Raw genomic sequence first — 26,556 nt, 5'->3', positions numbered from 1 at the left:
GACATCTCTATGAGAAATCCCAAGGAGCCCCAAGATATTGGATCCGGATAGTATTGTTTCTCATCATTTTCATTGACATTAGAAATATTTCTGTAGCAGACATAAAACTGGCCATTTTATTTCCCTTAAGAACTCTATTTTGGGGGCAGCTGGGTAGCTCAGTGGATTGAGAGCCAGGCCTAGAGACGGGAGGTCCTAGGTTCAAATCTGGCCTCAGACACTTCCTAGCTGTGTGACCCTGGGCAAGTCACTTGACCCCCATTGCCTAGCCCTTACCACTCTTCTGCCTTGGAGTCAATATACAGTATTGACTCCAAGACGGAAGGTAAGGGTTTAAAAAAAAAAAAGAATTCTATTTTACCCTGAGCAAAGCCCCTTTAAGTAGAAAACCTAGAAAGGACAGAGCTAATCCCCAGATTGAGCTGAAGTAGGAAAAGTCTAAATAGGAGCATTTTACCTGACTAAGGTTTGAAAGTAATATCTGTTAATTGGAAAATTTGCAGCAAAGATTCCAGAGTGCTAGTTTGTCTCAAAGTAGTATCAGAAGAGGTTAGGAAGAAATGATGGAGCCTAGAAATAATTGTTAGTAATACGAGATAAATTTTTAAATCTGGAGCATGGTTAGAGAGAATTGCCATCTAATAGTGAATTGTATGGGAAGATAATTGAAAAAAAAAAGCTATGGAGGAAACTGGTTATTGATACAGTCACAAGGGTGAATGGAAAGGCAGAGTTAATGCCAAGTTCTACAGGTGACTGTTGATCATGGCCAATTCTCCTTCATTTTAAGTTAATTTCCACTTTTCTTCTGTTAATAGCAAATTTTCTGTATGATGAAAGGAGCCCCAGGAAGGCAAGGCGTAGAATATGGGAAATTGTGGAGGCAGATATAAATTATTAGCCATTATGAATAAGTAAGCAAATTCAAAGAGGTCCCTTTTCTTAAAAGAAGAGTTTAGGTCATAAGGAAAACCTGGCAAAATATCAATGCCAAAAAGGGGGAGGCCTTGCTCATAAATAGTAGATTCTAAACAGCAGTTTTAATAAACAAGGTTCTGATAAAACACTGAATTGCTCCCTAGTACCAGTAAAGTTTATACATTTTGAAGCCTCATGGCAGTAAACCCGGAGATAAGAAGAGAACCTTTGTGACTAGGAAAGCTAATCTATTCACCTATAGATTTAGGCAGAAGTTCAATGGTAAATGAGTCCTTATTGCCAATGAATAAATACTCAGGAAAATGAAATGTGTACCCAAAACTAATTTAAAGCTACAACTCAGTCAAATCAGGAAAATTATTTTATCAAATTTTTATCTGCAGACTTTACATTAGCTGACTCAGTTGCAACGTTATATTTTTTTCATACTCAATAATAGAAGTAAAAAGCCTAAGCTATTTAAGCATGGTTATGGTTATTAAGTAGTTAAAGGTGAAGGAAAACAATTTCAAAATCCCTAGCATCTCAACCTCCCTAAAGGGGGGTGTGTGAGTTGAGTGTATAAGGTTTTAAAATTAAGGAAAATTAGAAGCATTTTTAATAATGAGAATTTTTCTGCTTTTATATTTCTACAGTTTGTAGGATTTTTATATTTTGGTAAAGTAAGGCAATCTTTCTGATTAAGCAGGTAAATTATGCAATTTTATAATTTGTGGAAAAGATATTACTAAAATTAATAAGATGGAATTGCAGATTTAAGGTTAGCAGTGTGGATAATCCTTGTAATGAGTAAGCATATAGGGAGTTGATCAAGTCCTGTTAAAGAATGTGTTTATGGATTTCTCTTAAGTTTTCTCTTGCAGCAGCAAGGAAGCTGGCTGATACCAAAGGAGGAGACTGCCAGAGGACAGAAGTCTGCGAGAGAGGAGGCTGAAGGCATCATCAGGACCCACCAGATGTGAAAGACTTAAGACTTTGGGAATTGGGGTAGTGTTTCGATTATTAGTCAGTTTTTGGCCAAAGGCAGACTGCCTGCCTTTCTGGATCAATTGTCAATGCGCCATGGCATTGGGGAATGCCCCCAAAAGCCAATGACCAATACCTGTGTCCCTAGACTTTCCCACCAGTAGGGGATGGAGTCCAGTCCCATATAGCATTATTCATTTGTCCATATGTTTGGTCAGCGACGTTTGGTCTTGACCAAAAGGGGGGTGTGTCAACATGGAAATCTAGAGATCCCCAGTTTATTTAAGTTTGAGTGTAGAAACCCCAGGTTTTGACCTTGTCACAAGAGAGGTTTCCCCCCTGAGGGAAGGTCCCTCTTCACCAGACAATGGACTTCCTGGTAGTTTGGGTGGGAACAGCTAATCCCATCCAATATTGAACATCCCTTTTGTCCCAATGGTTTCTCCCCCTAGGCTAAGGTCCATGACCATGGTGACCCAGCCCTAGGCTGAGTCTTTCCCTCTTGTGTCCACTGTAGGGCATCAGCCCCTCACTATTATTCCTGTCTGGAACTCCTCATTTTCCTTTCTTACCATTGTAAAGTCAATCAACTGTCCCTCTCCAAGCTCCCAGGTCATCTAGAGTGGTATATAGGTTCCCCAAGTTCTTTTGTTCCTCGGAGTCCATCCTGAGTCGGTGGCACTCCCAGGGGCTGGTGACCAGGGCGTCTTGACTCTCTGCAGTCTTGGAAAGCAGCTCTGTTGTCGTATTACCCGCTAACCCCATTTCCCTTGATTAAAGAGTGATTTTGACTATTTAATAGTTCTGTGTTTTTTCTAGTTGACAGCTATCTCTACCCAATCTACCAGGAAGTCCATTGTCTGGTGAAGTGGGACCTTCCCTCAGGAGGAAAACTCTCCTGTGATAAGATCAAAACCCGGGGTTTCTACCTCCCAACTAAATAAACTGGGGACTTCTAGATTTCCATGTTGACAGTTTGTTACTAAAAATACACTGCTGTTACAAAATCAGGCATGTTCCATAATAAGGCAGATCAGTTAGAGTTCAGTTCTACAGGAGCAATCAAGACATTTAGTATATGCTAACACTAGAGGAACAGTCAAGATACCTATATATCCTGCTGAATAAAGAGAAAGGAACAGTAGAATAAAAACTGTCATAGATGATACTATGGGTGGTAACTGACCTATCTATTTTCAGAACTGTTTTGTAATAATGATACAAAAGTCAAGCTTTTATGATTATACTAGACTTACACTAACTGTTCAGCTTATGATTATAAAAACTGCTAATACTGAACTATATGCTAAATAGTCATATTTACTTATGCTAGAGTCACTTAACTATTAAGGAAATTATTAAGCTCCCAATACTAGAATAATCAACAAAAGTGGGGTGGGGGGGATTTCTCATCTATAGTAGGTACAATAAGCATTTTTTTCATGTTATTCTGATTGTTTTTTTTATGTCACCTACATAGCTAGGTCACCTGCCATTAGAAGTTTATCTGGGGGGCAACTAGGTAGCTCAGTGGATTGAGAGCCAGGCCTAGAGATGGGAGGTCCTGGGTTCAAATCCGACCTCAGTTGGGTGGCCCTGGGCAAGCCACTTGACCTCCATTGCCTAGCCCTTACCATTCTTCTGCCTTGGAGCCAATACATAGTATTTATTCTAAGATGGAAGGTAAGGGTTTTAAGAACAAAGAAGTTTATCTGGTGTAAAGTGTGAGAGACTTGTCTGTAATTTATTCCACATTGCTTTCCAATTTTTCTAGCAGTTTCTGTCATATAGTACATCTTTATCCCAGGCATTGGGGGATTTGTATTTATTAAATACTAGAGGTCTGTTAGATACATTCAATTCTGTATGTTGTATACCTAATCTGTTGCATTGATCAGTTTCTCCATTTTTTAACCAGCATATCTGTATAGCCATCATCTTGTGATGTGCTTGATCCATCATATGAATTTAATAAGTGTTGTTGATAAATTGATAATTGTCAGGCTGATGAATGAATTAGATTTTCCTTCATATCTCCAGTACCCAACACATGACCTGGCACAGAAAATATACCTAATAAATGCTGTTAATTAATCAATTGACTGGATTTGCCTCCATGTATTGAAATTTCTAGTTCACTTTAACCATACTTAGTACATTTGCATATTTAAAATATATATGGACATAACCACATATGTTTAAATTGTAATAATGTAGAATGTGAATATTAGGAACATATTGTTATGGGGGTGAAGAGGTGCAGATGTGTACCCCTGGGGTTTGGGAAGGATACCTTTTACAAGAATGCAAGACTCCAAAACTTAGCTTAAAAACAAAAAGAGAAATTTATTAATTTAGAAACTAATGTTGAGAGTGGCCAGGAGGATAGCAAGGTAGAACAGCAAGATGGAGAGCAGTTCCCTGTGAGGACTGCATGGATGGAAAGGCTGTCCTCCAGACAACATCAGTTCTGGGGATTTTATACTTTTTACAACAGAGAGTGTTGGTCACCCAGGCATTTGTCGAGGTGGGGTGATCATCTGCCTGGGAACATAAAGATTCCTTAGTTTTAGGGAACAAACAGATGTCTGATAGTATCAAGGTGTGGCCTGGAGGTGCTTCTCTCTGTCCATCTTAAATCTAGAGGATGATCAAAGGAAGATAGTCATTTCAGGACCCTAGAGGGGTCATTGGGTGTTTTTAGGCTCAGAGTCTCGAGGATGTAAGGGAGCAAGGGAGTTTCCCTGATAATAGTTTGCCTGAGTTTCTGGGGGGTACTGTGACAAGGAAGTCACTTTAAAAGACTGATATATATTAATTTAAGGTCGCCAAGGAATTCAGCTATGTAATTCCTAAATGAAAACTCAAGTCAGCAGTCAATCTTTTATGGAGTTTAATTACAATAGGAGGAAGAAAGGAATTAGAGATAGAGAGAGAGAAAAGGGAGAGAAGGGAATAGGGCTTAAATACCCCTTCTGTTTAGGCTGGGCCAAAAGGCCCAAGCCCTTAGATAGCTGGGGCAAAGAAAAGAGATCAGTCCCTATTACTCACATGACCAAAATGGAGAAACAGTCTCAGAGGCCCCCACCTTCAGCTTCCTTCAGAGCAAGCTTCTCAGAGCACACTCCAACCACTCAGACAAACTCCTCAACCCCCTCCAGTCTTCAGACTCCCCTATCCTTAAGGAAACCATCCAAGTTCCCTCCCCTCAATCCTCACATCTACCAATCACCTGTCCATCAATTTCCCTGTGCCAATGGAGGCTCTAGCTTAACCCAGGACCGCCCAGAGGTCTCTGGCTTTGCACATGTCTGTTGAAGGTCATATTTTCAAATAATTAAATCTTTGATCCTTTGCTACAGCCCTTTCTAAATCCTGTTAACCTGAGTAGGGTAGAGATTGGAATAATTAAATTTTGATCTAGGCTGCAGCCCTTACTCAATCCGGTTAGGACTGAATAGGGTGGAGATTGATTCCAAGTATCTCCATTGTATCAATTCTAAAATCAATCATGACTCAAAGAAATTCCTGTTCTATGCTTAAGCATAGGTCAAAGTCCTTTCCATTGTTCAGCAAAAGGTTTCTGTCCTAAAGTAATCTTAAGAAGGGAAGAGGAGGAACCTCCCATGCCAATGGGGTTCACATTCCAATAGTCAAGACCGACTATCAATAGGAAAATTTTCAAGTATGAAATTTCCCAATGATGAAATTTCCAACATTTATAAGTCTAAGAAATTTTGAGGTTTACAGTACAGTGCCTGTGTTAATATCACATCCCTGCTAAATTCCATAGAGGCCCATAGCTTCTGTTCTAGAAGAACTTCTGGCAGTCCTAATAAAAACAGTTGAACCCACCAGATGATGCTTGCTCAACCAGATATCTAGAAGAATATTTAAATGAAGGAATCCTAAAGTGTTCTGGACAGCCATCTTTGAACATTTGGTAGCCTGAACATTGGGTGTTGATATATTATTTACCTGGAGAGACACAGAACCACTGAAGTAGTTTCAAAGAACTAGTCTTTAATCAGGAAAAAGGAGATAGAGTTCTTTTGGCCACATAGAATCATGTGCACACAAACCAATACCACCACACTGAGCTAGGCTCTAAGACCCTGGGAATAATATCTCTAAGAAAATGTGCCACAAATGTCAATCTCCATCAATTTCCTAATGGGAATTTCCATTGAACTAAAGAAGTACGTGTGTGTGTGTGTGTGTGTGTGTGTGTGTGTGTGTGTGTGTGTGTGTGTGTGGTCTTATATATACTTTAGAGAGTATAGGAAAGGAAGAACAACAACATAGGGATTTGGGAAAGAGGTTATAGTCTAGCCTGAGGCTAGGATATCTAGGAGAGGACCAAATAAAATAAGAGAAGCAAAAAAAACCCAAAAAGGATATTAAGACTTGAGTATCTCTTTCAGTCTCCTATTTAGGGTGATTAATGGATGCTTGATAGCTTATTGTTCAATATATCTCAACATTACTTTCTAAATTAATAAATCTCTTTTTTTGTTTTTAAGCTAAGTTTTGGAGTCTTGCATACTTGCAAAAGATATCCTTCCCAAACCTCAAGGGTATCCTTCCAGAGCCCATAACAGCATGAGGGTCAGTCTGGGAGTTTCTTGTAGGCAAATTTTTGTGGATGAGGTAAATTTAGAGTTTCATAAAACAAGGTTATCAATACAAATGAGCCAACTCTATGGTATCTGGTCCAGATGTCTGGTTCAGATGTCAGGGTCAGATTCTTAATTCTGTTGACCATCCTGATAAGCATGTTTGTAGAAAAGAATTCCTGTCTGTAGATGTCAGTACTGTCAGTAGATGATCCCCTCCATAAAAAGGATTTCCTTATCCCCTGCCCCCCCCCCCCAATGAATCCTTGAGCCTATCCTGTAAAAACACAGAACCACCAAGGCAGTTACAAATGAGGACAGTGAGAAAACACTATTATGGCCACCACACAGGATCATACACACACAACCACACAGAGCTACTCTGAGACTCTGGGAACAATGTCTTCTCTGGGAGAAAAAAATACCATGAATGGGAATTATCCCATCAAACTGAAGAACTTGGGGTCCATTTATACCTGAGGGATATAACTGTTGACATGGAATCTAGAAACCCCAAACTTGTAGCCTAGTAAGATCTGATGAACCCCAAGTTTTAGGACTAGTTTGTAAGTTGGAGACCCCCAAAGTTTGTGCTTATTCCCTATTCCTGTGAGAACCCACCCTGAAGGGAATCTCAGGCTAGCAATTTCAGACTGAATAATGGATCCTCAGGTAAATAACAATCCTAGTTAGGTGGGACTAAACATATGCTAAGTACCCTTTTTGTCTCAGGTAGTCTTCACTATTGTATCAGAGACCCTTTCCCAAGAAGAAGCAGACATGGGCAGGGATCATGCTTTAGTATCCTTTGTAAGCAGCCCTTAGACCCTAGCCTCTGGCTATTATTCCTTTCCTCAGCTTGATTATATTCTGTCAGTATAGTTTGAACACTCCCATTTCCTTGTAACTATAGTAATGTCAATCATCTTTCCCTGCCCCTAGATTTCCCCCAAATGGTATAGAGGTTCCCCAAATACATTTGTTCCTTGGAGTTGTCAATCCAGCATGGTTGGCTCTCTCAGGGGTCAGTGTCCAGAGCATCCAGAGTTCAATCCTTGGACTCTGTGTGGGTGTTAGCACGCAGTTCTGTGTGGAGGCCTACCATCACACTGAACCCCTTTCCCTTGATTAAAGAGTGATTTTTCTAACTATTTAATAATTCTGTGTTTTTTTTTTCCAAGTCAACATAAACCAATGAAAAATAATTGCCTGGTTCCACTGGGGCTTGGGAAAGAGGTTCTAGTCCATGGCTAGGGGACTTAGGAGAGGCCTAAATACAATAAGAGAAAATTAAGACAAAAAAAGGTACTTCAGACTTAATTACCTCTATCACTGCTATTCACAGTACTCAGTGGGCACTTGATGGCCTGTTGTTCAGTCTGAGACAAGTGTTAGTCTGGGAGTTTTTTGAATGAGACAAGGGTTAATTTGCTGTGATCAAGATTCTCCCCCATGCTGTTCTCCCTTTAAATATGTCTCACATAGATTTGTGCCATGGTCAGGGTCCAGTCTCGTTTCCGACATGTGGTGAATGATTAGTCAAAATAAATAACAAATGGAAGATAGCTTCATTATTATGGCCATGGGACTGCTTTGCATCTTGACAGCTGCTCTGCCATTCCCAGGCTTGATTTTTATTTTTATATTCATTTTCTTGGCATGCAGATTGCATTACCTAACACACATGTTCAAAGAGAGATAATTGGAAAAGTGATACATTAACTTTTAACAAATCACTTGATTAACATTCTATATTCTTGTATTGTGATTATAGATGGTATACAAGATAAATGATTTCATCACAGGTGGCTTAATTTTCTCATTACCCTGTGAGAAGTTTTGAGCTTACAAACAATCAAGGAAAATTACTTCTTGCTTTTAATAAAATGGAATAATTAATCAGCAGTTCTTAAAAGACAATTCAACAATCATATCATTGAGGTTGAGGGGTACTGGGAACACAATTCAAATTTAGACTGATCATTTTTCAGGATTTTTACTTAGGGAGTTCCTGAGTTACTGATTTGTGTAATCGAGTTACTGAGGCATACTAAAGCTAGGCCTGAGCCAGAGCAATTCAAATTAATTCTCTCTCTCCTTCCCTTAGTTCCTTCATTTTTATTAATTAAAATCTCTATAAATCCCAGCTGACTTGGGTATTTTCATATTTTGGGAATTTCCCATGGCGACCACTTATTTTAGATTTTAAGTCAAAACACTAAATTTACCTTTACAGTTTGGCCAAAACCTTTTCAGTTTGGCCTTTACACTTTTTAACATTTACAGTCTCTAGTCTAATCTATAACTTAATCTTATGTACAATATATATACATGCTATGCTAAATATTTATAGGCTCTATCACTATGTTACTATCCTAATTATTGTGTATACATTATTTATAGAGATTACACATTGTTCCTCATCCTGACATCAGTCAAATAGAAATATCTATTGATCTTTCTATTTGCCTAAGACCTTATGGAACTAACAATATACATATTTTACATTTTTCATAAATACAATTTCAGATACTTGTTTATTTAAACAGGGTCTCCCAATATGTCAGTTTGTGATTTTGTATTTTGTGTCTAATAGTGTTGTTTTGAATTAATACTTATTAAGTTTCTTCAGGTTTTCACTTCTCATGTTGACTGATGGATCTCTTCTTTCTTCCAATTTATGTAGTGATGCATGCTATTTCCCTAATATGTGAAATTACTTTTGTTTTATTATTTCAACACACTCAGTCTTACATATAAGTCTCATTTTCCATCTGTCCTCTTCTTATATATAAACAAATTTACAAAGTTCAAAGTCTTAGCTGTCCATTTCAGCTTTTCCTCTTTGTTTCTTCTCTCTAGCAGCTTTTTTTTTTTTTTGATGCTTTTCCTCTAGGCTGGAAAGTTGTCTTCTCACTGTGGCATGCTTGACTACTTGGATATTGTTGTCTTGAACATTATGTGTCACTATTATTTCTTTGTGGTGTACTTTTTGATGTTAATCAGTTTTTGTTTTCATTTCTCAGGACTATCTTTTGTCTAATTATCTTCTATGTCTGTTATAGTGATGTTGAATTTTTCTGGTTTTATGTGGAAAGGAAACTAGAACAAGTTCTGGACTTTCTGCCACTGTGTTGGAACAAGCAACAGTGGGAATATTAGAGAGAGAGAGAGGAAACTGACAAGACTGACAGTTGGTGGGGGAAGGGGCAACTGGGAGTGGCAGTAGGTCTTTTGACTAGCACTTCCTGCTAACGTGGGAAGTGGGAGTAGCTTTTGTTCTGAATCTCAGAATAGAGGTGCCACTGTTTTTTTCAGCCCAAAGAGACAGACAGGTCCAACTAGTTCTGAAGGTCAGAACTTTTCTTGTTGCTTGCTGTCTACTGCTAAGATTTTGAAATTAAGAAAACTAGCACAGATATAGCATAGACAGGAATAAGAGAAACCCTCCACCAGCCTGTGAAAACTGGTCTCAACTACAAAGCTGAGAAAGACTACAACCTTATTTAGGGACATCCCTCTTCCCTTTTCCCTGATACCTCTCCAATCTGAACTGGTTACTAAAATTTATCTCATTTGAATATCGCAGTCAGATAAGAGGATTATCTTTTCAGGGGGCATAGAGGGAGCTGAACCTCAGTTCAGTCATTTAACAACAAACAGTCCTTATCGGACCCCTGCTAGGCGACCAAAGTCTGGGGAAAGGCTTGTCCCTCAGGAGGGTCCGTGTTTACCTGCTCTGGGGCATCTCCAGCATCAATCCATAGAGAAGACATCCCTGCAGGCTATCATAAGTGGCTCATTTCTTGGACACCCCATTTTGTTCAAAAATAGCCTCTTGGCAGGGGGCATTGCTCTCCTTTGCCTCACCAGCAGCCATATTCCCTCTCTCCCTTCAATTCCGCCATTCCCTGCTACAAACCTTCCGTATCTCCTGTTCTTTATATCCACCCATCTTTCCCTATAAATATTACACTACATGACAAACTCTGTTGGAAATGCTGGTATACAAAGAAGAAATTAAAATAATTCCTGCTGTCAAAAAACTCATTCTAAAAGGAGAGTGGGAAGGAATGTATCTATATATAGTTATGTCTGTTTATATACAGGGTATATACAAAATGAATACAAGATAATTTTAGGAGAGAGACAACTAGTATATGAGGGAGTCAGAAAAGATTAATGAAGAAAGTACTGAGATTCAGCTGAATACTGAAAAAAACCTAGGGATTCCTATAGGCAGATATGAAGAGGGAGTGCATTCTAGTCATGGGGATAGCCAATATGAATGGGAGATGAAGATTCATGTGTGAGAAACAGCAGTATAATTTAGTTATTTAGTTTAGTTTTCTTAAGTTCTCTCTTTGTCTTTCTCTTTTTCTCCTCCCTGTGAAAGGAAATTCTTTATTCTCTTTGTCTATTTTGAGTTAACACTAACTTAAGTACCCCTACTTAGTACCTCACCAGACACTAAGTAAGAGTGTTTGAAAGTCATTTGCTAAAGTGGGTAACAACTCAATCAATCAGGAAATTGTGAATCCTTTGGATAAGAGTTTATGCCTCCAGAGGATTAGAAGAGGATCTCCCAAGACACTGCACATCCCTGGGCAGTGCTAGACAATTTGAAAGTTGTGATTGGCCCCTATTAAGAGGGGAAGGGCCAAGAAGTCAATATAAAAGCCCTGAATTTCTGGGGCTAGAGGTCAGCTTCAGGAGTTGTCCTCTACAGGTAATCCTCTTCAGCTTGAACTGCCTCTTGGAGGGAACTTGGGTGAGTGAATAGCTGGTTTTCCTTTCTTGACTTCTGGAGAGTAATTCCAGTTGAGGACTAACAAATTATGGCAGGCTGAATTGAGCACTGGAGCAATATTTAGTGTGATAGGCTAAATATATTATCTATCTTCTTTTTGTATTTCTTAACTTTTACTCTACCTATTTTGTAAATAAAACTATTGAAAGTCACTTTGACTTGAGCTATACTATTTTAAGTTGGTAACCACCATGTTATTTATAATTTTCATAAAGACTTAATTCCTTACATCCCCCCACCCCCAACTGTAGCTTTTTTCCTAGAGTTTTTCTGGGCAAAATTATGGGACCTGGTTTCCTGTCTTCTTCACATCTTTTTTTTTTTAAACCCCTTTGTTCTCCTCTTTTTGTCCCCTGTAGTGTGTTACTGGGGAAATTGAAATTATGTTCTATCATTTAATAATTGATTAATTATTATGTTATAATAATATTATTATAAACTATAAGTCATAATTTATATTATAATATAATTACTTAGAAATATAATATAAAACAAATTATAAATTAAATATATAAATATTTGATATATTTATAAATTATAATTATAAATAAAATATTATTATAAATTAACTCTTTAATCAGCCCTATTTCTCATATTGTCAAATCCTGTTTCTTTAAACTCAAAATTATAATCTCTCCCAATTCCAACTAAAGGTGAAGCTGAATAAGGTAATCACTTCTACATCCCCACCATTTACTTGCTAATCTGTTCTTTATCTGTGACATTTGTTTTATTTACCTATAAACAGGAATTCCTTTTAGACTAATTGACACCCCCCCCCCCCAAATAATTCTTCTTGCCTGTCCTTCTAAAACTAGGGGTGGTTTGATCTCCCCCAAAGGAATGACTAACTGTAGGGTCCTGATCACTGTGGGTGATTCTGATTTTCTGGTCAAGATTATTAGGGGCAATTGGGGCCTTTAAAGCAATTAAATTTTTGTAATTGTCAGAGGGGCTATGATCAGTCATACCTGAGGCCAACCTCTTTCCCCACCTGCAACCAATTGTAAGACTTCCCCACTTTCCCCTCCTTTTCTGAGTCTCAATAAAAATCGTTTTCTCTGTACCATCTGAGTCCTTGGTTTGGTTGCCAGTGACCCACTTTATTAACAGATATATTTATCACTGTTAATAAACTGTTATCTTGTCTGAAAAAAGCACCTCATTTTCCCTGTTATTGACTTTTTATGTGCTACTGAGACAGGAGGAGAGAACCTGTTCTCTATACTCCCTTAATAGAACCTCTCCCTTTTTTTGGGTCCCGGTAGATCCTTCTACCCAAAGGGAGGTTTTTTCTAGGAGTTTAAGGCTGTGAACTGACTCTTCCCTCAACCCAAATCTCCTCTGGTAAGAAGGTAAGTATCCTAATGGGGACAATTTAATCAGTTTTTGTGTTAAAAGTCACAACTTTGTCTTTGTTGTTTTGGGGTGCTAGTTTTAGATGTGATCATTTGGAAGTAATTGGCACCTATGGAAGACAATCCTTTGAAGGAAATCTTTTTCCTCAAGGAAGGCCCCCAAATTAATTTGGAAGGACAATCCCTTGAAGGATTTTTTTTCTCTCTAAAGATAGGCTCCCAACCAGTCTTTGGGAAGCAATTCCTTGAAGAAGTTCCTTCTCAATAAAGGAGGTCATGAACAAAAGCATGAAAAAGGATGTTTTGGGGTATTTGTTTCCTTCCAAACTCCCCTATTCCCTTGAGGTCTTGTCAGACTGGAGAATGTTGGAAAGCATGGTCTCTAGAGACATCTAGTGACTACACTGAAAATAATGGCGGGCTTGTTTGGTTTTAGATAGTTTCAGCAGTGGTACTTCATGATAATGCCCCTTTAACTGGTTTAGGGGGAGAGAGATGGCCTCCAGGTTTGTCCCTAATCCTGCCCTCTATTAGCTTATAAACTGGGTCCCCAGACAAAGGAACGAACCTACTGGCAGCTGCCCCTATGCTGGAGTGTCTGTCACTGTATATCAGTTGTAGAAAGCCAGGGCCAATGGGGATGTATACTATGCTTTTCCAGGAGGTTCTATTTGTACCCGAAGTACCAACATTTCCAAATATTTATTCTAGGCCATTAACTGACCACCAGTTCTTGTGTTAAAAACTGTCATCCAGAACAGGCAGAAGGGATTCCTGCTTGGGTCTCCTGAATCTTTGTCAGAGTAATAACTGAGCACCAGACCTGTGGCAAGATTATTCAGCTCAGCCATGTGGCCCCTCAGGACCATTTCTTGAAATCATAAAATTTTAGCCAGGCCATTCTCGGAGGCCATCTCCATATTAAGTTGCCCGTTACATCAAAATGAGAAATTGTGCCAGTAAAAGATCGTTTTAACTTCTCCAAATAGAGGAAATCTTTTACCTGACAAGGAGAAAATTCAGAAGGCTGCTACTGAAGCAACAGTGAGAAGACCTCACATTGATATTGATTGTCTTACAGTTTTGGGTTTGTGTGTGTCTAAGATTTTTTTTTTTTAATGGGAGCTAGAGTTAGCAAAAATGGTGTATCAAAGGAAACGCCCTTAGGGAAACTTCTTGAAGCATAAACTAAAAAATGAACTCTTACCTGAGCTAGGGATGACAAAAAACAAGCAACTAGTTTTGGAATATATACTTTAAAATGGAGAAAAATTCAGCTGGTGAATTATTCTGGCCTCATTTGGAACCTTTAGCTGTCATATGCTAAATGATGTAATGTTAATCATAGCAGATAAATGTCCAGACTAGCTAGACTATTGGTATTTATGGAGCAATTATGGGACTTATATAGAATTCTGGAGGAACAATTATAGAACTGATCTTTTTCTTCTTCTTTTTTTAAACCCTTACCTTCCATCTTGGAATCAGTATTGTGTATTGGCTCCAAGGCAGAAGAGCAGTAAGAGCTAGGCAATGGGGGTTAAGTGACTTGCCCAGGGTCACACAGCTGGGAAGTGTCTGAGGCCAAATTTGAACCCAGGACCTCCCATCTCTAGCCCTGGCTCTCAATGCACTGAGCTACCCAGCTTCCCCCTAGAACTGATCTTCTAACTGAATTTAAGTCAACTGATGGTTATATATTCATTTGTTAGATTAGGTCCCTAAAATAAACCTGCATATAGCACAGACTCTGAAATACAAGCAAACTACACAAGAGCTACCTTAAATTTGGCTGCATGGTTTAAATGGTATTTAAGGGCAGTGGTCTACGCACCTATAATATGTTTCACTTGAACATTGTTAATAACTAAACATGCTTTGCCACGGGCAACTCACTTGACATATACTATTCTCTGTATATGATTTGCAATTAATTACTTAGTATGTTTATACATTCTACCCTAGGGGTTGGCAGTGTCTTGGGCAATCCACTTCTCCTCCTCTGGAGGCATAAACTCTTATCCAAAGGATTCACAATTTCCTGATTGATTGAGTTGTTAACCACTTTAGCAAATGACTTGCTAACACTCTTACTTTCCCAAGCAGCCTCTTTTCCTTCATATATCTTGAAATTCTTTATTCTTTCTCTTTGTCTTTCTCTCCTCCCTGTGAAAGGAAATTCTTTGTCTATTTTGAGTTAATACTAACTTAAGTACCCCTACTTAATACCTCATCAGATACTAAGTAAGAAATATTGGCTCTTATAAACAAAAAAGAGGAGACTGAGAAAATGTCAATAATTGCTTAGTTATATGGCTACTTTTCCATCTATACAAAATTTTTTGAGTCAGTCAACAATGTTTTATTAAACACCTTGTGTCAGGCACTATCATAAATACTGGGGAATATAACAAAAGTCCAGAATGCAGTCCCTGCCCTTAAAGAGCTTACATTTTAATGGTTTATAATTAGGAAGATACAAGACATATACAGAGTAGATGAGATTTTGAGAAGGAAATCCATGAGCCCCTGGGGAAATATGTTAACCTAGGTGGAAAAGTTACCTATTTGCAATTAGCTACACCTGAAGGCCAGCTCACTTTTTCCCAGCTGCAGCCAATTACAAGGCTTCCCATTTACTGTATCTCTTCCTTTTCTACATCTAAGTAAAAATAAAATTTTTTTGTACCTTCTGGGTCTGAGGTTCAACTGTTTGCAATACTTTTAATAAACTGTTTTCTTGCCTATAAAATATGCCTCAGTTTCCCTTTTTTGGCATTTTTATGTGCCACATTCCCTTAGTCATTGCCCAACTGCCACCTGAGTCCACACAACAGGTTTGGATGATGTCCTAGGGAGAAATCAAAGAATTTCAGAGGGTCATCTAGTCCAATTCACCTGAAAAAGAATCTGTTCCAGAATCTACTTAACAAGTTGGCCTTTTTCTGAAGATTTTCAGTGACTGAGAAGCCATTCCCTTCTCAGGCAGCATATTTCCCTTTTGGTTTGCTCTAGCTTGAATTGGTGGACATTTATCCTTATTTCAACCTTCTTCAGCATTTATCTTTCTATTTCTTCTGCCTTCTTGGGCTGACCAAGAAAAGCCTGCTCCCTTTCCTTATAGAAGTCCTCCAGATATTTGGTGACAGTCATCATGCCCCTGATACTTCTAACAAGTACTCTTCTCCAGGCCTAAACATCCTCAATTCCTTCAATTTATGGCCCTTCACCAATATGGCTGCCCTCCTCCATGCCCATTAAGCATTAGTATCTATAGCCATGTCATACCCATCAGCCATTTGTGTCCCCCAAGACTGTCCAGAGCCCTCTTACTAGTGGCTAGTTGGTTGTTTTCCATGAATAGAATTATCTCTTTATTGATGATTCCCAGATTCAATCTTAGTTTCTCTTTTGAACATCTTGAACTGGCTGTATAATAGGTGTCTCAAATTGAACATATCTAAAACAAAACTCATTTGTTTCCCTCCCAAAGTCTTCCCTTCTTCCAAATTACTGTTTCTATTACTTTTAAGGGCACCACCAACTGCCCATTCACTCAGGCTTGCAATGTTGGTGTCATACCCATTATAGCTAATCCATTGCCAAGTCTTGTAGTCTTTAATTCCCAACATCTCTTAAAGTGCCCCCTTTGCCTACCTCACATGGATACCACCCTCAATACCTCTCACATGGACCACTTTGATAGGCTTCTGGTGTCCATCTGTTTGAGATCTATGCTCCTTCCAGACCATCCCACTTAGCTACTCGGGTGATTTTTCTTAAGTGTAGTTTTGTCTGATCTGTAACTCTGCAACCCTGATGACTTCCTTGTCTTGAACCTTTTAACCTTCTTCCTTCTGGGTCAAACTCCATCATCATTAGATCAAGTACCTAAATCATTGTCCCATCACTCACGTTGATCTAGGAGTTCAGGGATGCAGATAGAGCCCCATGTGTGATCCTGGGAGAGGGTTCCCTTCACACACAGTTTAAAACAATTTTTTAAAAACACCCTTCCCTTTCATCCTAGGATCAATATTGTGTATTGGTTCCAAGGCAGAAGAGAGCTAAGGGCTAGGCAGTGGGGGTTGTGACTTGCCCAGGGTCACACAGCTGGGAAGTGTCTGAGGTAACCATCTCTAGGTCTGGCTCTAAATCCACTGAGCCACCAGCTGCCCCCCCCCCCCCTCAATTTTTGGTTTCTTGAACATCACGTTCCATTTCATGCCCTCATGTCTTCCTATCTTCTACACCTGAAATACTCCTTCACTTCTGCTTCTAATTTTCCTGAATTCCTTTAAGACTCAAGTCAAATCCTACCTCCTCCAGGTGGCCTTATAACACATTTCCCCAGGGGCTCATGGCTTTCCTTTTCAAAATCTCATCTACTCTGTATATGTCTTGTATCTTCCTAAATATAAACTTGTCTCCATTAAAATGTAAGCTCTTTAAGGGCAGGGACTGCATTCTGGACTTTTGTTATATTCCCCAGTATTTATGATAGTGCCTGACACAAGGTGTTTAATAAAACATTGTTGACTGACTCAAAAAATTTTGTATAGATGGAAAAGTAGCCATATAACTAAGCAATTATTGACATTTTCTTAGTCTCCTCTTTTTTGTTTATAAGTTCCAATATTTCTTTTCTCAAGCAGTCTCTTTTCCTTCATGTACCTTGAAAACTAATACCTAAGGACTCACAAAATTGTCACTTCTTTTTATAGACCTCCTCCAAGTCCCCACTTATATTTTGTTTAGCTTCTTTTCTCAATATTTTTTTTTTCAATACTATTTCCTCCTCTTCATGTAGGACACTAGGACCCATGATGTTAGGGTGCAAATGTGGTGACTTTCTTTTCTTTGATGGTAAATGATATTAGTTTTGGCTATTTTCTATTTTTCTTCTGTTTGTGATCTTCCTTCATTTAAATATTTAAATACCCTCTGAATACTCAACTAGTCTCTTTGACAACCTTGTTTTTTCCTCTATTATTTATTCCCATTTTGAGGTGATTATTATTCATAATCTTCCACCATCTTACTCTTTAAGATTAAAAAAAAATTTACATTGTAAACTAGAGTCACATCACCTATCATGACTCTTAACTAGATGAGATCCAGTGTTTTCTATATGAGGTGGTTTCTATGTTCTTTAGATCTTTTTGTTAAAGTAATTGACAACTTTTTAAAAGTTTTTGGACAACTGCTCAGACTATGTATATATCTGTGCTTTCATACACTTTTCATTTTTAAAAGAATCAATAGTTTGTTTTAAAAATTCAAGTTGGAGTTACTTTAATTGTATGCCACATCTTTTCCTTATTTGCATTCATCTAGTTTTGTATTGATTTTTATTTTTTTCTCTGAGAAGTTGATGATGGGGCAGCTAGGTGGCTCAGTGGATAGAGAGCCAGGTCTGGAGATGGTAGTTCTTTGGTTCAAATCTGGTCTCAGACATTTCCTAGTTGTGTGATCCTGGGCAAGTCATTTAACCCCAATTGCCTAGCCCTTAATACTCTTCTGCCTTGGAATTGATACCTAGTATCAATTCCAATCAGTTCTAAGGTAGAAGGTAAGGATTTTTTTTAAAGTTGATTTTTTTCAAAAGCTGTATTTCTGGGTCATAGCAAAATGGAGTATTGGACATTTTCTCCAGTCCTCATTAACTCTCAACCCATCTCCCCTTTCCAACTTCCACTCTGAAAAAGGGATTATGCACTATAGATTTTAAATAATGTGTCTCTTAGCGCTCTGTCTTCTACCATTCTGCTACTATCATTGTGGCAGCAGAAGGGGATGGCATAGGAGTAGGGCCATTTAAAATTTTTCTATTTAATATTCATTGTTATCTTAAATTTGTTATGAAATTGCCAATAATTGGATATGTAGTTTGTGTCTATATTTTTATTTTATTTCTTCGTGTCCTTGTAAGTCATTCATAATTGACAAATGATTATAGCCCTTGTCTAAGTATTTTTTCTAATGAAACAAAGCAAATCTCATCTAAAATTTTTGTATTTGTCTGTTTCATGGGTTTCTGTGGCTAAAGAATTGATCACCAAGCAACCAGCCTACTGGTGCTAATATTCTGTCTTTAGCTAGGTTGGTACTCTTGCTAGTTACCCCCTAGCCAATGTACTCTACCTCTCACTTTGCCTTATGGGCCTCAATTAATGTACCTTACTTATTTAGATAACCAGCCATTATTAAATTCATAAAACTGGGGGGATAGAGAAGGCTAGATCCCAGTTTGTGTGAAAAAGGCCTGGGGATTTTAGTAGACAGGACGCTCAAGATGAAACATAGAATCAGAGCTGGAAATAACCTTAGAGACTTCAAAGTTCAACTTCCTCATTTTACAGCTAAGGAAACTGAGGGACAGAGAGTTTAAGTGACTTGTTTAGGGAGTCAAAGTGGATAAATGTCTGAGGTAGAATCTCTCAGTTCAGTGCCCATTCTGTCTCTTGATGGAGTAAAATGCCCATCAACATGCCAATGCTAACATAACTCAGAAAAATTGTGTATTCTTTAAACTGCCTCTCTGTCTCTCCTAAGGGTCCAGGAAATTCAGAGGGGAGAGCATAGTATGAGACATTTCTACCCTAAAAGAGGGGCTCTAGGAGGAGTTAAACCAACCTTTTACACCTAAGCACACAACAAGGATGCTGAGGTTTTATGGCCACTTTGAAATCTTCCAGTTGGATCTGAGATACTCAAGTGGGACACATTTCTTACAATAACTTACAGACACCCAGAAGTTCAAATTTTAGGACCTGTTTCTTATCACCCGCCTGGCGGGGTGCCCCCTCTTAATGGGAGTTGTGCTGAACAAAGGGCAGGTACAGAATTTAGAGAAGTACAGAGGGACAGGAAACCTTCCTTTGGCACGATTGATCAAATCATACATATGTGTCCTTATGAGAATTCTGCAGGTGCGAGCAAACAATACATAGAAGCAGACTGTTCATGCGTTTAGCATTTGTGCCTCAGTGGAGGCATTCCCTGCTGCCATAAATTTAACCCTAGGATGGAATGCGTCGGAGTCCCTGGGGAAGCTGCAGCTTCCAGAGACTTGCAGACACTTCCTGAGAATATGGTTTTTGTCTACTTCAACACCACCAGGGGGTAGGAAAAGACTTTGATCCCAGAGTGAGCCACAGCCTATGAGGTACAACAAATCCTCAAGCACTAGCCCAGGCGAGCTTTGTTTTTCTACCTTCCTTTGTCTCTACAGCGCAAACAGAGTTCTGCTTCCTTTTATTCTGTGGGCAGCAGCAGTACATTGGAATTTTCCCACTAATAGGGACAGTTGGGAAAAAGGGAAGAGAAAATAGCAAGGGGGATGCCTAGCTTGTCTTGAACAACCATCTGCATGCTCAGAGATGAGTGTTTGCTTGACTTTCTCTTTCCTCTTCATAGTGATCTCTATGTTGCTTATCTGAATCATTGGGTACAGAAGGAAGAGAGTGAACTGTATACCAAGATCATTGGAGCATCTCTTCTCATTTTAATATTTTATTTATTGTTCCTTGAAGCAAACGTAGGAAGAAGTAGCAGGTGTGTGTATGTGTGTGTGTGTGTGTGTGTGTGTGTGTGTGTGTGTGTGTGTTTGTGTGAAGCCACTTTCTTTCAAGGAGGGGAAAAATTTATGTTTTGAGTGTACATTGATAGCCAGAAAGGATATTGGAAACTATTGCAAAACTGGAAGTCTTAAAAAAGAAAATATTGGAAATCTGGCCAATATGGTACTCTTCAAGCATGCCAGGCATGAAGGGAATAGCTCAAACACAGTGCATAAACATCTGGTGGCCAGTTCTCAACTACTCTCACCTGGATAGAGGGATCATAGATTTAAACTGGAAGGGAGGGATATTAGAAGTCATCTATTCCTACGTCTCATTTTACAGATGTAGAAACTGAGACCAGGGAACCGAACAAGTTCACACATGTGGTAACAGAATTAGGATCTGAACCTCAGGTCTCTGACACCTCTTTCCAGTATACCTCATTATGTGACAATCACTACCTCTCCATAGATTGATTTTCAAACCCTTAATTTCTGTCCTACTAGCATCTCAAAGACAGAAAGGTAAAGGCTAGGCAAACAGGTTTAAGTGACTTGTCCAGGGTCACATAGCTAGGAAGTGTCTGAGGTCAGATTTGACTCCCTGTTTAAAGGAGGCGTAATGAGCCAAAGAAAAGGTAGAGTAAGAGAGCCAGTGCCAATACTAAGGAGCAGGACCATTGTGCTCAGGCCTGGCCAGAACACATCTGGAAGATTAGGTTCAGTTCTGGGCTCCATATTTTAGTAAAGACAGTGGGGGAGCTGGAGAATATCTAGACAATGATGACTTGGATGGAGAAAGGTCTTAGATGGTGGATGTATATCACATTATCATCACTCTCTTCATTGGCAACATTTATAGATAACATTAAAATTTGCAAAGTGCTTTACACATATCTCATTTGCTTCTCTCAAAAACCTGAGAGACAGGTAACTTTCATATTCCCATTTGACAGATGAAGAAGTTGAGGCTGAGAAAGGACAAACAGCCTTGTGAAATGGCAGGTGAACTGAAGCCAAGACAAGTTATGTTACTTGCTCAGGATCAGAACTAGTAAGTGCCCAAGATGGAATTTGAAACCAGGTCTTCTGAACTTCAAATATATTGTTCTATATACCAAAGGCTATGAAACAATTAGAAATGTTTAACTTTTTAAAATCTTTACCTTCTGTCCTATTATACAACTCTAAGACAGAAGGGTAAGGGCTAGGCAAATGAGGTTGTGACTTGTCCAGGCTAATACATCTAGGAAGTCTGAGACCAGATTTGAATCCAGGTCCTCCCAGCTCTGAGCTCAGTACTCTATTCAATGTGCTATTTAGCTGCTACAAACCAAACCTGATAATGGTCAGTTATTTTGGGTTATTTTTGGCAGATTCTGGAGTGCTTTGCCATTTCTCTTTCCAGATCACTTTACAGATGGAGAACTGAAGGAAATAGAGTGAAGTGATTTGCCCAGGGTCTAAGGCCAAATCTAAACTCAGGAAGATGAGTCTTCTTGATTCTAGAACCTGTGCCCCATGCCACCTATATGCCCAATATTTAGCTTTAAGGTGAAAAGGTTTAAAAGGGACAAGATAACTAATTTTAAATACTTGGAAGGTTTTCTGGTAGAAGAAGGATTAGACTTATTTCCAGAGGTAAAATGAAAAAGGAGTGGAAGGGAAGCAAATTTAGGCTTGATGTAAAGGTCCTCACTAGTAGATGCTAGTTGAAGCCCATAGGTTGCCTTGGGAGGTTGTGGGTCCCCCCTGCCTGAATATCTTTAAGGCTGAAGAACCAATGGCTAGGTATGATGTCGATGGGATTTTCATTCAGGTGTGGGCTGATCTCCAGACTTCTGAGGTCCCTTCCAACTTAAATGTTCTATGATAAGAATCACCATGCTTGGGTAGAAGGGATTTATAACACAGTGGACTGGTAACACAAAGGAAATTGATTTAAAAAGTCAGTTAAAATAGTAAGTTTTTATTTCTATTGAATTTAAAATGCCAATCCAGGACTCTCTTTCTTCAACAAAGACCTGGGGCTTGGTAGGTAGAAGGCTATGGTTGCTTTTGGGGAGGGTTTTCCAGTTAAATTATATAAAAGCAAGATTTCTCAATATAAACTCACACCCAAATGTTCAAGGAAATTGCCAGAGAATTGTTTATTCTTTAAAGGGGTAGGTTCAGCTCCCTACCCACAACCAGATGGTAGAGTCCTTCTGTTTCCTATGATTTTGATAGTGGTGAGTGATAAATTGGAGAGGTGGGAGAAAGTGTAGAAAGTGAGGATGTAACAAATTGACTTTGGAACTCATTGAGGGTCCTTTTAGTCTGTCAATGTTTATTTCTTCAATAGCCATTGTTAAATAAATGAATTTTTTATTTGTAAGGATTGAGAACCTAGTAAATATGAATATATAGGTTTAAAATATCTATGGTTGGACTTCCGGTTAAGATGGCGGCTTAGAGAAAGCTGAAGTTCAGATCTCCGGAAAACCCTTCCCGACCGATCTCAAACTAGAAGCTCCTAAGGCGCCGAAATTCAAAACGATCAACAGCACAGACCCTGGGAACCCTCCTCCTGGACCTGGACCCGGTTCAAAAGGTACGGCTCCCCTTAAAAGCCAGAACCCGAGATCCCTCGGACCTCAGGGGTAGGAGCGCAGAGTCCAAGGCTCCCGGAAGCGGCAGCCGCGCCGGGCTCAGAGAGCAGGGTCTGAGGAACAACAACCCTCAGGGTCTTCTACCCAAGTCCCAGTCCGGGTGAAAGTTACTGCCTGGGGCCTCCACTGCAGAGAGCTGGTCAAAACAACAGCAACCCTCAGGGCGGGCAAGACAGCCTCACGGGCTGGATCCTGCTATCCAAGTCTCAGTGAAAGTCTGTGCTCTTGGAGCTTGGGGAAGCGGCAGCCCATCCCCCCGCAGGCCGACGAAACAGCCTCACGGCCAGGGATTCTGAAGGCAACTTCCGGAAATCGAGCCAGGGGAAGAGTGTGGCCTCGTGGTCCGACCCTTCCATTCCAGTTCCAGTGAGGCATATTCAGTTTAACCCAGGGAACGCTCATAGAACCAACATCTGCCCAGGACTAAAGCCTCTGATCACTAGACAAAGACAAGAAAAGCCAATCCTCCACGTTCAGAGATGACAAACTCCACAGAAGCACAGAAGCCCCAAAATACCAAGAAAAATAAGAAGAAAGGGGCGACTCTGGACACATTCTATGGAGCCAAAATACAAAATACAGAGCAGATAGAAGAAGATATACAAGAAAATTCTCCAAAATCTTCCAAAGGAAATAGAAACTCTCCACAAACCCATGAAGAATTTGAATCAGAAAGGACCAAAAAGATGGAAGCCCTCTGGGAGGAAAAGTGGGAAATGATGCAAAAGAAATTCACGCATCTACAAAACCAGTTTGACCAAACTGTAAAAGAAAACCAGGCTTTAAAGCAAGAACTAATAAAGCAAAGCCAAAACACCAAGAAATTAGAAGAGAACATAAAATATCTCACCGACAAGGTGATAGATCTGGAAAACAGGGGGAGAAGAGAAAATTTAAGAATAATTGGACTCCCAGAAAAGCCAGAAATAAACACCAAACTGGACATGGTGATACAAGATATAATCAAAGAAAATTGCCCAGAGATTCTAGAACAAGGGGGCAATACATCCACTGACAGAGCTCACAGAACACCTTCTACACTAAACCCCCAAAAGACAACTCCCAGGAATGTAATTGCCAAATTCCAAAGCTATCAAACAAAAGAAAAAATCCTACAGGAAGCCAGAAAAAGACAATTTAGATATAAAGGAATGCCAATCAGGGTCACACAAGACCTTGCAAGTTCTACGCTGAATGATCGTAAGGCATGGAACATGATCTTCAGAAAGGCAAGAGAGCTGGGTCTCCAACCAAGAATCAGCTACCCAGCAAAACTGACTATATACTTCCAAGGGAAAGTATGGGCATTCAACAAAATAGAAGACTTCCAACTTTTTGCAAAGAAAAGACCAGAGCTCTGTGGAAAGTTTGATACCGAAAATCAAAGAGCAAGGAATACCTGAAAAGGTAAATATTAAGGAAAGGGGAAAAATGTTATCTTCTTTTACTCAAACTCTCTTCTATAAGGACTACATTTATATCAACCTATGTATACTAATATGTGGGGAAAATGTAATGTATAAATAGGGGGTAAAGAAAGACCAAATAGAATAATGGTTCTCACACAAAGATTCACAGGGGAAGGGGAGGGGAAGAAAACTCCTATAAGAAGGAGAGGAAGAGGGGGGGGGTTTACTTAAACCTCAATCTCAGGGAAATCAACTCTGAGAGGGAAAAACATCCAGATCCATTGGGATCTTGAATTCTATCTTACCCAACAAGGGTAAGGAGAAGGGAAAACCAAGGGGGGGAGGGGGAGAGGGAGAACAAAAAGGGAGGGAAAGAGAGGGGGAAGGGGGAGGGAACAAAAAGGGAGGGACTAAAAAGGGAAACATCAAGGGAGGGGACAAGGGGGACTGATTCAAAGTAAATCACTGGACTAAAAGGTAGAGCCGAAGAAGAAAAGGTTAGAATTAGGGAAGGCAATCAAAATGCCAGGGAGTCCACAAATGACAATCATAACTTTGAACGTGAATGGGATGAACTCACCCATAAAACGTAGACGAATAGCTGAATGGATTAGAATCCAAAACCCTACCATATGTTGTCTTCAAGAAACACACATGAGGCGGGTTGACACCCACAAGGTCAGAATTAAAGGATGGAGTAAGACCTTCTGGGCTTCAACTGATAGAAAGAAGGCAGGAGTGGTAATCATGATATCTGATAAAGCCAATGCAAAAATAGACCTGATCAAAAGGGATAGGGAAGGTAATTATATTTTGTTAAAAGGGACTATAGACAATGAGGAAATATCATTAATCAATATGTATGCACCAAATAATATAGCACCCAAATTTCTAATGAAGAAACTAGGAGAATTGAAGGAAGAAATAGACAATAAAACCATACTAGTGGGAGACTTAAACCAACCATTATCAAATTTAGATAAATCAAATCAAAAAATAAATAAGAAAGAGGTAAAAGAAGTGAATGAAATCTTAGAAAAATTAGAATTAATAGACATATGGAGAAAAATAAATAGGGATAAAAAGGAATACACCTTCTTCTCAGCACCACATGGCACATTCACAAAAATTGACCATACATTAGGTCACAGAAACATAGCACACAAATGCAAAAAAGCAGAAATAATGAATGCAGCCTTCTCAGATCACAAGGCAATAAAAATAATGATTAGTAATGGTACATGGAAAACCAAATCTAAAACCAATTGGAAATTAAACAATATGATACTCCAAAACCGTTTAGCTAAAGAAGAAATCATAGAAACAATTAATTATTTCATCAAGGAAAATGACAATGGCGAAACATCCTTTCAAACCTTTTGGGATGCAGCCAAAGCGGTAATCAGAGGCAAATTCATATCCCTGAAAGCTCATATTAACAAACAAGGGAGAGCAGAGATCAATCAATTGGAAATGCAATTGAAAAAACTCGAAAGCGATCAAATTAAAAACCCCCAGCAGAAAACCAAATTAGAAATCCTAAAAATTAAGGGAGAAATTAATAAAATCGAAAGTGATAGAACTATTGATTTAATAAATAAGACAAGAAGCTGGTACTTTGAAAAAACAAACAAAATAGACAAAGTACTGGTCAATCTAATTAAAAAAAGGAAGGAAGAAAAGCAAATTCACAGCATTAAAGATGAAAAGGGGGACAGCACCTCCAATGAGGAGGAAATTAAGGCAATCATTAGAAATTACTTTGCCCAATTATATGGCAATAAATACACCAATTTAGGAGAAATGGATGAATATATACAAAAATACAAACTGCCTAGACTAACAGAAGAGGAAATAGAATTCTTAAATAATCCCATATCAGAAATTGAAATCCATCAAGCCATCAAAGAACTTCCTAAGAAAAAATCCCCAGGGCCTGATGGATTCACCTGTGAATTCTATCAAACATTCAGAGAACAGTTAACCCCAATACTATACAAACTATTTGACATAATAAGCAAAGAGGGAGTTCTACCAAACTCCTTTTACGACACAAACATGGTACTGATTCCAAAACCAGGCAGGTCAAAAACAGAGAAAGAAAACTATAGACCAATCTCCCTAATGAATATAGATGCAAAAATTTTAAATAGGATACTAGCAAAAAGACTCCAGCAAGTGATCAGAAGGATCATTCACCATGATCAAGTAGGATTCATACCAGGGATGCAGGGCTGGTTCAA

The sequence above is a fragment of the Monodelphis domestica genome, chromosome 1 (assembly GCF_027887165.1).
Source record: "Monodelphis domestica isolate mMonDom1 chromosome 1, mMonDom1.pri, whole genome shotgun sequence".
NCBI classification, from domain to species: Eukaryota; Metazoa; Chordata; class Mammalia; order Didelphimorphia; family Didelphidae; genus Monodelphis; species Monodelphis domestica.
This window is presented reverse-complemented; position numbering follows the sequence as displayed.